The 11900-nt window shown below is 39.2% G+C and overlaps 1 non-coding gene across 1 annotated transcript; it reads right to left on the bottom strand.

Moving 5' to 3' along the window:
* Positions 1-10079: 10079 nt before the first annotated feature.
* On the bottom strand, positions 10080-10186 carry LOC141688051 (small nucleolar RNA R71). The gene has a single exon (XR_012561520.1). It is a non-coding gene; the product is annotated as a small nucleolar RNA R71 (small nucleolar RNA).
* Positions 10187-11900: the final 1714 nt, after the last annotated feature.

Raw genomic sequence — 11900 nt, 5'->3', positions numbered from 1 at the left:
GGAAAGAGCTGGCCCTAGCATAACCTTTGGAGATGACAGCAAAGGGTTTACTATGGGATATGGCTTGATTTCAACAAGGAATATCATCATTGATGAAGTTGCATTAGTTGATGGTCTCAAACATAACTTACTGAGCATCAGTCAACTATGTGATAAAGGGAATACAGTTTCCTTCAATTCTGAAGCCTGTGTTGTCACTAGTAAGAAAGACAACAAAGTGGTTCTAACTGGAGTTAGAAAAGGAAATGTGTACTTAGCTGACTTCAACTCCGCAAATGCAGAATCTATTACTTGTCTCTTCAGCAAAGCAAGTTCAGTTGAGAGTTGGCTATGGCACAAGAAGCTATCCCATTTGAATTTCAAGACAATGAATGATCTAGTCAAAAAGGACCTAGTAAGAGGAATTCCTCTTGTTGAATTCTCAAGGGATGGTTTGTGTGATGCTTGTAAGAAAGGCAAACAAAGGAAAGCATCATTCAAAAAGAAGCTTGAAACAACAATTGATGAACCATTACAGCTGCTACATATGGATTTGTTTGGACCAGTCAATGTATTGTCAATTGCAAGAAAAAGATATTGCTTAGTGATTGTAGATGATTTCTCAAAATTTTCATGGGTCTATTTTCTTGGATCAAAGAATGAAGCAAGTGAAATCATTATCAATCACATCAGGCAAGTCAATAATCATCCTCACCTGAAGGTTAGGAATATCAGGAGTGACAATGGAACTGAGTTCAAGAATTTATCAATGAGGCTGTTCTGTGAAGAAAATGGAATCATGCATGAGTTCTCAGCTCCAAGAACACCTCAGCAAAATGGGGTAGTTGAAAGAAAGAACAGATCTTTAATTGAGGCTGCCAGAACAATGCTTGAAGAATCAAAGTTACCAACATATTTCTGGGCTGAAGCTGTTAATTGTGCATGTTTCACTCAAAATATCTCTTTGATCAATCAAGCTAAAGGCATGACTCCTTATCAGTTGTTCAAGAGAAGAAAACCAACTCTAAACTTTCTTCATGTCTTTGGATGTAAATGCTTTATACTAAGGAATCAATCTGACCATAAAGGGAAGTTTGATGCAAAGGCTGATGAAGGGATATTTGTTGGTTATTCAGCTGGAAAATCTTATAGGGTCTACAATCTAAGAACCAACATTGTTATGAAATCTGTGCATGTTGTGTTTGATGATAAAAAGATTGATGGACTAACAGATGAGGGACAATATGAGAGACTCAAATTTGACAACATTGAGATATATTGTGATGATAGTGAAGAGGAGACTGATGGGGATAACACTTCAAAAGGGATTCAAAACATGCCCTTGGATAATGCACAAAATACTGCATCCGTTGAAAGACATGGTGTATCATCTGTTGAAGTACTAAATGAAGCATCCGTTGATCATAGTTTATCAACGGATAATCGATTTACATCATCAGTTGATAGAACTCCAAGTTCCCTGCAAAGGACCAACAACTCAGGGGGAGTTTCAACTAGTCAACACTCTGTCTCACATCATGACAATACAGAGGCCACCTCATCTAGAGCACATCTTCCACTTCAAAGGAAATGGACCAAGAATCATCCCTTTGAACTGATCATTGGTGATGCATCATCTAAAGTGCAAACAAGAAGAGCTACTCAAGACGAATGTCTGTATAGTAGTTTTCTATCTCAGGAGGAACCTAAGAAAGTGGAAGAAGCCTTATTGGATCCAGATTGGATATTAGCTATGCAGGAAGAGCTAAACCAATTTGAGAGAAACCAAGTTTGGAAGCTGGTACCCAAACCAAAGAACAAGAGTCCTATTGACACAAAATGGGTATTCAGAAACAAGATGGATGAAAATGGCATTATCATAAGGAATAAAGCCAGATTGGTTGCTAAAGGCTATTCTCAGCAAGAGGGAATAGATTTTGATGAGACATATGCTCCTGTTGCAAGACTTGAAGCCATCAGAATTTTTCTAGCCTATGCAGCTCATGCCAATTTCAAAGTCTATCAAATGGATGTCAAGAGTGCATTTCTAAATGGGAAATTAGAGGAAGAAGTCTATGTAAGTCAACCTCCAGGATTTGAAGATCCAAATTTTCCAGACTATGTATATTATCTGTTGAAAGCACTCTATGGACTGAAGCAAGCACCTAGAGCCTGGTATGAAACCTTATCAAAATTTCTTTTGGAGAATCACTTCACTAGAGGTACTGTTGATAAAACTCTCTTCTTTAGGAATGTTAATGGCTCTAGTATACTTGTTCAAATTTATGTAGACGACATAATATTTGGTTCTAAAGATGATAAACTTTGTAAAAAGTTTGCTAAGCTAATGCAAAGTAATTATGAAATGAGCCTTATGGGAGAACTAACCTATTTTCTTGGTTTACAAATTAAACAAGTTAGTAATGGAATTTTCATTAGTCAAACTAAATATATTCATGATCTTTTAAAGAAGTTTGACTTAATGGAATGTTCATCTGCAAAAACTCCCATGGCCACTGCCACCAAACTTGAATTAAATAAGACTGAAAGGTCTGTGGACATTACAAGTTATAGAGGCATGGTTGGTTCACTTTTATATTTAACTGCTAGCAGACCAGATATAATGTTTGCTACATGTCTGTGTGCTAGATTTCAAGCTGATCCTAGGGAGTCTCACTTAATAGCTATCAAAAGGATTTTCAGATATCTCAAGGGTACACCAAATTTAGGTATTTGGTATCCTAGAGAATCTGGCTTTGATCTAATTGGTTATTCAGATGCAGACTATGCAGGTTGCAAAATAGACAGGAAAAGTACAACAGGTTCCTGCCAATTCCTGGGAAACAAGCTTGTATCATGGTTTAGCAAAAAGCAAAATTCAGTCTCTACTTCTACAGCTGAGGCTGAATACATTGCTGCTGGAAGTTGCTGCTCTCAAGTGTTATGGATGAGAAATCAACTCTTTGACTATGGACTTCATGTTGATAGAATTCCTATCTTTTGTGACAACACAAGTGCCATAGCCATAACAGAGAATCCTGTACAGCATTCAAGAACCAAGCACATTGATATCAAGTACCACTTCATTAGGGAGCATGTCATGAATGGTACAGTGGAACTACATTTTGTTCCAAGTGAACAACAAATTGCAGACATATTTACCAAGCCACTTGATGAATCAACATTCACAAGATTAGTAAGTGAGCTAGGTATGCTTAATTACTCTTAAAATTCATGTCCTTATTGCAATTTGAATTGAAGCCTGAAATATATTAGTTGCTATAACAAATTTGACTTTTAACAAAGTTTATACCATCAACGGATGTTTCCTATCCGTTGAAAGTCAAAATTGCTCTATCAACGGATATTCATTATCCGTTGAAAGACAAATACATTTCTGGAATTTTTATCCGTCAACGGATAAAACTGAAGTACCTTTCAACGGATGACAATTTGCCTTATCCGTTGAAATGTCACATCAGTCGATTCAGGTGTTTCACAGCCGTTGATTCTATTTTCTTAACCGTTGATACTCATACATACATCTGTATGTATTGGTTTTAAAGGCAGTTGTTAGAATACTTACAGTTTATTCTTAAACGGCTGAAATTCACTAACATATACTTATTGATTAATCTTTTACTATTTTTTTTGAAAGCATATAAGCCCTTCTGATTTTTCATTTTTACTTTACGCTTTCTTAAAATTTCAAGCATTTACCATTTTCTCTCTGCAAAACCTTCAAGTTATTCTCTGCAATTTCTACTCACAACAATGGCACCAGTCGTGAAAATTATGTCTCAATCTGGGTTCATCTATGAGAAGAACAATTTCATAGCTTTGGTAGAAAAGAATGAAGCCCATTCAGACTATCACAAAATGATGGACTTCATCAAAAACTGTAAACTTAGCTATGCAATGCTGGAAGCCCCAACGATTTACTGTGAAGTAGTTGAGGAGATTTGGACAACTGCTGAGTTCAACTCCATAGATATGACTATCTCCTTCACTCTCAAAGGTAAAAATCACTGTATTAACTGTGATGATTTACAAGCATGTTTTAAATTACCTGAGAACAATGCCATGACACCACACACTGATAATGATGTATCCAGCATGTTAGATTCCATAGGTTATTCTCTTAACTCTGCTAGTTTAGGGAGTATTAGAAGAAAAGGCCTTAGGAAAGAATGGAGTTTTCTTGGGGATGCCTTTATAAAGGTTTTCTCTGGGAAAATTAGTAATTTTGATGCCATAACTTCATCTCTTGTTAATATGCTCTATATGCTTGTTTCTGATAGGTATTTTAACCTTAGCAACTATGTGATGCTAGAATTGGGTACTAGATTAGGTAACAAAGCTAATAGACCTAATAACATCTATTATGCTAGATTCTTTATGTTATTGGCTAACCATAGTTGCTGAAGGTTTGGTCATAATCAATGAGAATAATAAACTCAAGTGCTGGGCACAAGAGAAAAGAGTTCTTGCAGATTTATTGAGAATGGATCTCAACAGCAGTGTGTCATTGGTATATTTACCAATCATGAATGCACCTCAGGTAGGTGAGGTAATTGCTTCTACAACTCCTACTTCTTCCAACCCCTCTATTTCTTTATCTTCTAGTGTGGCCATGAAATCTGTGACAATGCCCCAACAGATTTCTACCAAGGTCACCAAAACTAAACTTTCAAAATCAAAGACAAAGAAAACCACCTCTGTTGTTTCTCAAAAGACAACAGTTGTAACACCAACCATTAACCCTGAGGGGAGTGAACAGGGTGTGAGTGGTGAGGGGAGGGGTGAACATCAAAGAAACCCCCAGGATAAGGAAGGAGAGTTAAGTGCTTCCCAAGCTAGCCAAGCCACAGTTTCTCAAAAAGCTGTGGTGGTTGAAAAGGTATCTAGCACATCCCTAGTTGCATCCTCCCAAAAGGATGTTACTATTGAAAATAGTTCCCAACCAGGAACACAGAACAAACGAGGGAGGGACACTGAAGCCAAACACTCACCAACAAAAGCTTTTATTAGAAGAAAGAAGGCTAGAACCCAATCTTCTACACAGGGTGCACACACTGCACAGATACATCCATCTGTATCTATGCCTTCTCAAACTCAGTTTGATGTGGCTCCAATAAATGTGGAGTCACAGCCCCATTCTCTCACAATAATCACACATCAATCACCAAACACTTCATCACCATCTCTGGATGTGGATATGTTATTCCCATCAATTCCTGATTCTCCCTCTTTACAACTCAGGGAGGAGCCCCACTCAAATACAGGTGATCATCATCTCTTAGATGATTTGTTGGATCACCCGCAAATTCTTTCAGATATAATTGAAGGATCTGTGTCACCACATCTCAAATCAATCTACACAGATTCAACAGTTATATCACTTTCAATTTCAACTTCTTTTCCTTCTTCAACGGATATCACTCATCCGTTGACAAGTGGTTGCTCTTCAACGGATAAGCTTAACAGCAGTTATCCGTTGATAACATCAGTTTCACCTTCAACGGATATTCCACATCCGTTGATAGTCTCTCCACACATAACTGAATCAATTCCAAGTGAAGAAGACATGAATACTGTGCAATCACTCTTAGGATTGAGGGAAGGGAGTGAAAATTTGAGTGAGAGGCTGGGTTGCTCCCAGGCAAAAGGAGAGATTGAGAACTCAAAAATGCATGCTATTTCTTCCAGCATGGCAAAAGTAAGTGAGAGGAGTACCACCTTAGTAGGTGAAGGTGAGGGAGTGAGTTGTGTGAGCCAGGGGGAGCCCCTGATGCAAGAAAATAGAGAAAAAGAGAGAAAGGCAGGTACAGTAGATATAAGGGTGGAACCAGCCATTGCTAGTGAGTCAATGATTGTGGATGATGCTGAAAAGGAAAGACAATTTCAGCAACATTACAAAGCTGTAATTGATAACATTTCCTTGGATGCTGACACTTTTACTCATCCTGTGTCAGCCTATCAAATGTTGGCTGCTCAGGGCAATGAGGAGGCAGAAAAGACACTACATCTAGTACACACAACAGAATCTCTTCAAAGGGATAAAGCTGCTATTAACAAGATGCCTTCTACAGCTGGTGAGCCATCTGAGGAATTTGGAGTAAATTCTGATGATGATGACTCTGTTTCTTTTGATGGAAGCATGAACTTAGGGGGAGATGAAGGCCCTAGTTCAATTCCAAATCTACCTGAATGGGCTTTGACAAAGGAGTATAGATCAGGGGAATTCAATGTCTCCTTAGTCAAACAAATCAACACTATTCAACAGGCCATTCAGAACACTTCACATGCAAGTATCAAGGCTATCCTTCAAGCTCACCTGGACTCACTGCATCTCATGAAGTTGCAGCAAGTAAAGCAGAATATGAGTATGGATGATCTCAGGAAGGATATTGCTGACTTGAAATCCTACAGTTCTGAAAAATTGGATTCAGTCATGCCCTATGGTACATTGCAGGACTTGGTTTTGAGATTGAAAAAGGAATCAGTTACTGAGAAAAGGCTGGCCAAGTTGGAAGACAGAGTTCAAGTTATTGAAGATTCTGTGGCCACCATTCTTCACAACCAACAATCTCAAACCAGTCTCCTAATGCAGCTGGCAAAAGCACAAGGCTTGACCCCTCTCCTTGATGATAACAAAAAGGGGGAGAGTAAAAGGGAAGGGGAAGGAGGGCCATCTACAGAAATCAAAATATCTAAAGTGCTAGTTCCTGCCATCACTACTTCTCCAATCATTCAAATCAAAGGAAAGCCTGATGGAATTGATTTGATTCAGCTAGCAGCAGCTGAAATTCAAGTGAAAGAGCAAAGGAGGAGAATTGATGAAAGGTTGCAACTGTTGTTTGGCTCTACACAAGATAAATCAACATCTGTGAAATATAGCACAAAGATTGAACCAATCAACATGGAGCTCAAGCCAGTAGGGAGACATAAGGATGGAGAAGCTTCTTCCAAAGAACTACAAGCTATAATTCTCAAGCCCAATAAAAGATCCAATAAGGACTCTACAAAGAATCCTTTAAAAGAAGTGGACTTTCCTCCTCCAAAAGCTGATGAGAACAAGCTTTTAGGTAGGAGTATTGCTTATCTCAAAGAGACCATGGATGAGGCTGTAAGGAGAAATAGGGCTATTATCTCTAGAGAGGGAAAGAGCATATGTGTGATGCAAGGACATACCAAATTCTCAATAGCCAAGAAGAAAGAAGTCAAGCAACTAAAGGCTGACAAAAGAGCACAAGCAAAGCTTGAACAACAGCTAAAGTCAAGTCAAGTTGAAGAAGAGAAAGGAATTGAAGTCAGGGGTGAAGACAAGATTGCAAACCTAGATGAGGTTTTTGGGAGTATATTTGGTGAGAATATGGAAGAAAGAGAGGAATGGCAGAAGGGAAACAGAAGAAAGGCCAAGGCACATAGAAGGAGTGAAGATAATACTGAAGTAACCAAATCTATATCTAAACCACTACCTTCCATACCTGAACCTCTTGTTGCTAATCCCACTATAAACATCCATGGTGAACCAATCATTCCAAAAGAGGAACCTATTGATTGGGACACCATCAAATTGCCTACCTTTCTAACCACTCTTCCACTACCAAAGAAACAGAAAAGAAAACCCAAATCTACACCTCCCATAACCTCTAAGAAATTCACTCAAAAACAAAAGCCTAAGCCTAAGCCATCCATTTCTAAAGATGATTATGTTCACATCTGTGACATAAAAGAAATTTCAGACATTGAACTCTATCTGGATGAGCTGGAGGATGTAAGAGGAATAGCTGCTTACAGACAGCTACCAGAGAGATTAGTGTTCAGATACAAAGGAGCTGGGGAAAGAACATGGCCTCTCCACAGGATTCTGAATGAAGGCTACTCTACCTTGATTAGAGTCTTTTCAGCTATACAAAAGGATTCTGGCTTTACCAGAACTGCCAAGACTGAAATTCTCAACAAGATTGCCAATATAAGGAAAACTTGGAGGGAGCCCAATGCTTTACCCAGGACTTTACTCATTCAAGAAAGGGGAATTACAATTCACAAATCACCTCATTGGTTGATGGAATTTAGAGATGATAAAGGAGTCAGAAGATTTTTCAGACTTGAAGACCAACTCAAGATTGCCAGCAATGAAACTCTCAAGGAAATGCAATCTAAGTTGGATATCAGTGTTGAAGATGAAGCTGAATTCTTCAGACAACTCCAACTCCAAATTGAGGAAAATGACAAAGGGCTAGGAAAGAAAACCAGGGAACAAAGAAGAAAAAGATGATTTGCTCAGGCTAAAGGAGTATCCTTGGAAATACTGTAAATCTTCAATTTCCTCCTAGTACATACATTTTTGCAGCATTTTCAAATTTCTACTTAGTTTCAATTCATATATCTGTTAAGTGTTTTGTTATCATCAAGTTAACCCTGAATTTATGCCTACAATTCTTATAGACATAAATAGGGGGAGATTGTTAGGAATATATGTGCATTGGTTTGATGATATATTTAACAAAACACTTAAGTAGAAATTCAGTGTCTGTAGCCTCAACGGATAAGACCACTTTGGCTATCCGTTGATGGTGTAGCTTTACTTAGAAATAAGTCTAGTGTTGTAGCATATTTCAGTCTCTGTATTTAAGATGCAATTCTTAGAAGTTGAGAGAAACTATGAGTCATGTTGACTACTAGAAGATATGCAGATAGGAAGGCCAATTGTAAATATTTCATGCCTTGTAATTTTGTATAAATGAAGTGGTGTCAACGGATGACTTAAAGACCTTCAACGGATGAGAAGCTAAGCTTCAACGGATGTCTCTAAAGCTTCAACGGATAGCATCCTTCAACGGATAAGTGTATCAACGGATGAAAGCTTCAACGGATTATCTGTTGATTAACCGTTGATAAGTGGTAGTTGTACCTACAAACAGAGGCACGTGGGTGAACAGAGATAACTGAAATGTGGCAGCCTAATTTCAGGAACATCAGAAAAAGCAGCCGTTCTACTCTAGTATAAAGAGACATTAAGTCAACAAAGTACTGGAGTGAACTGGAGAAGAAACAAGTGGAGATCTTACTTTATTATTTTATATCCTTGTCTTCACTTGTAAACTTGGTAATATATAAACCAAGTAGTAGCTAGTAATTAGATATGAATTTTTCCAGAGCTGTTTAGAAAAATCTTGAGAGAAAAATTATCTAGTTTGTACTAGGATGCAGCTGTGATCAAATTCTTAGATCACAGAATTTCTGAAATACCATCTCTGGTGGAACAACAAATCCACCAGAAAAGTTTTTAAAGGTTTATTGTGTTCTTTACATTTGTGTTTGAATATATATCTGTCTGTATCAGCTTAAAGCAATTCACACACTTGTTCTTCTTGAACACACAGTCTTTATAAACTGCTCAAAACTTGAAAAAGTTTTGAGATTTACATTCAACCCCCCTTCTGTAAATCTCATTGTTAGTTCTCTAGAAATAACACTTACCATCATTGGTCATTAGGACTCAGTGATTAGGACGTAGTAGTTACTTATTTTTTCCGGTTGTGTTTCAGGTACTTTAGCAAGCGTTTATGCAAACTCGTTCTCGTGCTCGCAAGAGGACTTTAGATACAGCTGAGGAGACAGACGAAGTTCTTGATATTCCGGAGAAGTTAGATTTTGAGGATTCGGATTCAGGAACTGAGCAGAAAGAACCAGTAAACATGGGAGATCGTATTGTTCAAGCTGATCCAGCTCTTATGGATTTTTCTCGGCCTAAAATTGATGACATTCAGTTAAGCATCCTTCATCCGGCTATTCAAGCTAACACCTTTGAAATCAAGCCGGGCACTATTCAGATGGTGCAGAATTCTATTTCTTTTGGAGGAGCGGCAACTGAAGACCCCAACATGCACATAAGGAATTTTGTCGAGATCTGCAGCACTTTTAAGTATAATGGCGTGACTGATGAGGCTATCAAGTTGAGGCTTTTCCCAATCTCACTAAGGGACAAGGCTAAAGACTGGTTACATTCTGAACCAGCTGGGTCCATCACTACGTGGCAAGATCTTGCGCAAAAGTTTCTGGTGAAGTTTTATCCGATGGCAAAGACTGCTGCTATGAGGAGTGCTCTTACTCAGTTTGTGCAGCAACCTACGGAGTCTATGTGCGAGGCTTGGGAACGCTACAAGGAAATGTTGAGAAAATGTCCACATCATGGAATGCCGGATTGGATGGTGATAACTGGTTTCTATAATGGTTTGGGGGCTCAATCTCGGCCCATGCTCGATGCAGCAGCTGGAGGCGCCTTATGGGCTAAAAGCTATACTGAGGCGTATAATCTTATAGAGACGATGGCTGCAAATGAGCATCAAAACCCAACTCAGAGGATGACATCAGGCAAGGTAGCAGGTATTCTGGAAGTTGATGCAGCCACCGCTATTGCAGCCCAGCTTCAAGCGCTATCAATGAAGGTTGATTCTCTGGCTACGTATGGAGTTAATCAAATAGCTATGGTTTGTGAGCTTTGTGCAGGTTCTCATGCTACGGATCAGTGTTCTCTTGTAAACGAATCTGTTCAGTATGTGAATAATTATTAGCGACAACAGCAGCCTGTGCCAGCGACCTATCATCCTAACAACAGAAATCATCCAAATTTCAGCTGGGGGAATAATCAGAATGCTATTCAGCCACCATACCAGCAAGGAGTGAGTAAACAGTTTAACCCACCTAGATTCCAGCAACCACAGCAGTATGCTACAAGGCAATCATATCCTCAATAGGGAAGTGCAGCTGCACCTACTAGTGCTGATTTTGAGGAACTTAAGCTGTTGTGCAAGAGTCAGGCGGTTTCTATCAAGACCTTGGAAAATCAAATTGGTCAATTAGCCAATGCAGTGCTCAATCGTCAACCTGGCACTCTTCCCAGTGACACGGAAGTACCAGGCATGAAGGAAGCTAAAGAGTAAGTCAAGGCTATTACCTTAAGGTCTGGAAAAGTAGCTGATGCTGAAAAGGCAAAAGAAGTAGAAGCTGAAATTAGAGGTGAAGAATCTAAGCAAAAGGAGAAAGCGGCGGAACCAAGGAAGACTACTGTTGAACACACTCTGCCTGAGGCTATTACAGGGGAGAAACGGCTCTATCCTCCACCACCTTTTCCTAAGAGATTGCAGCAACAAAAGCTGGATAGACAGTTTGGGAAGTTTCTGGAGGTGTTCAAGAAACTTCACATCAATATACCTTTCGCTGAGGCTCTGGAACAAATGCCTAGTTATGCGAAGTTTATGAAGACTATTCTTTCAAGGAAGGTGAAACTGGATGACCTTGAAACCGTTGCTCTCACGGAAGAATGCAGCGCTGTTCTGCAACAAAAGTTACCACCAAAACTGAAAGATCCAGGGAGCTTCACCATTCCTTGCACAATTGGAAATCTGACGTTTGACAAGTGCCTTTGTGATTTGGGAGCAAGCATTAATCTGATGCCGTTGTCGATCTTTAAAAAACTGGATCTGCCTGATCCAAAACCCACGTACATGTCACTACAATTAGCTGACCGTTCCATTACTTACCCAAGGGGCATAGTTGAGGATGTGCTCGTCAAAGTGGATAAGCTCTTCTTTCCAGCAGATTTTGTTATTCTGGATTTTGAGGAAGATAAGAAGATTCCCATAATCTTGGGGAGGCCTTTCTTGGCTACTGGCCGTACCTTGATAGATGTGCAAAAAGGTGAACTTACTATGCGGGTCCAAGATCAGGATGTGACCTTCAACGTATTCAAGGCAATGAAATTCCCTACAGAAGATGAGGAGTGCTTAAAAGTGGATGTGATTGATTCTGCGGTTACTTCGGAACTCGATCCCATGCTAATGTCTGATGCATTAGAAAAGGCCTTAGTGGGGGATTTTGACAGCGATGATGAAGATAGCAACGAGCAATTA

Source organism: Apium graveolens, chromosome 9 (assembly GCF_009905375.1).
Source record: "Apium graveolens cultivar Ventura chromosome 9, ASM990537v1, whole genome shotgun sequence".
In the NCBI taxonomy this organism is placed as follows: Eukaryota; Viridiplantae; Streptophyta; class Magnoliopsida; order Apiales; family Apiaceae; genus Apium; species Apium graveolens.
Note: the sequence above shows the minus strand (reverse complement) of the source record. Positions and strands in the feature narration are given on the sequence as shown.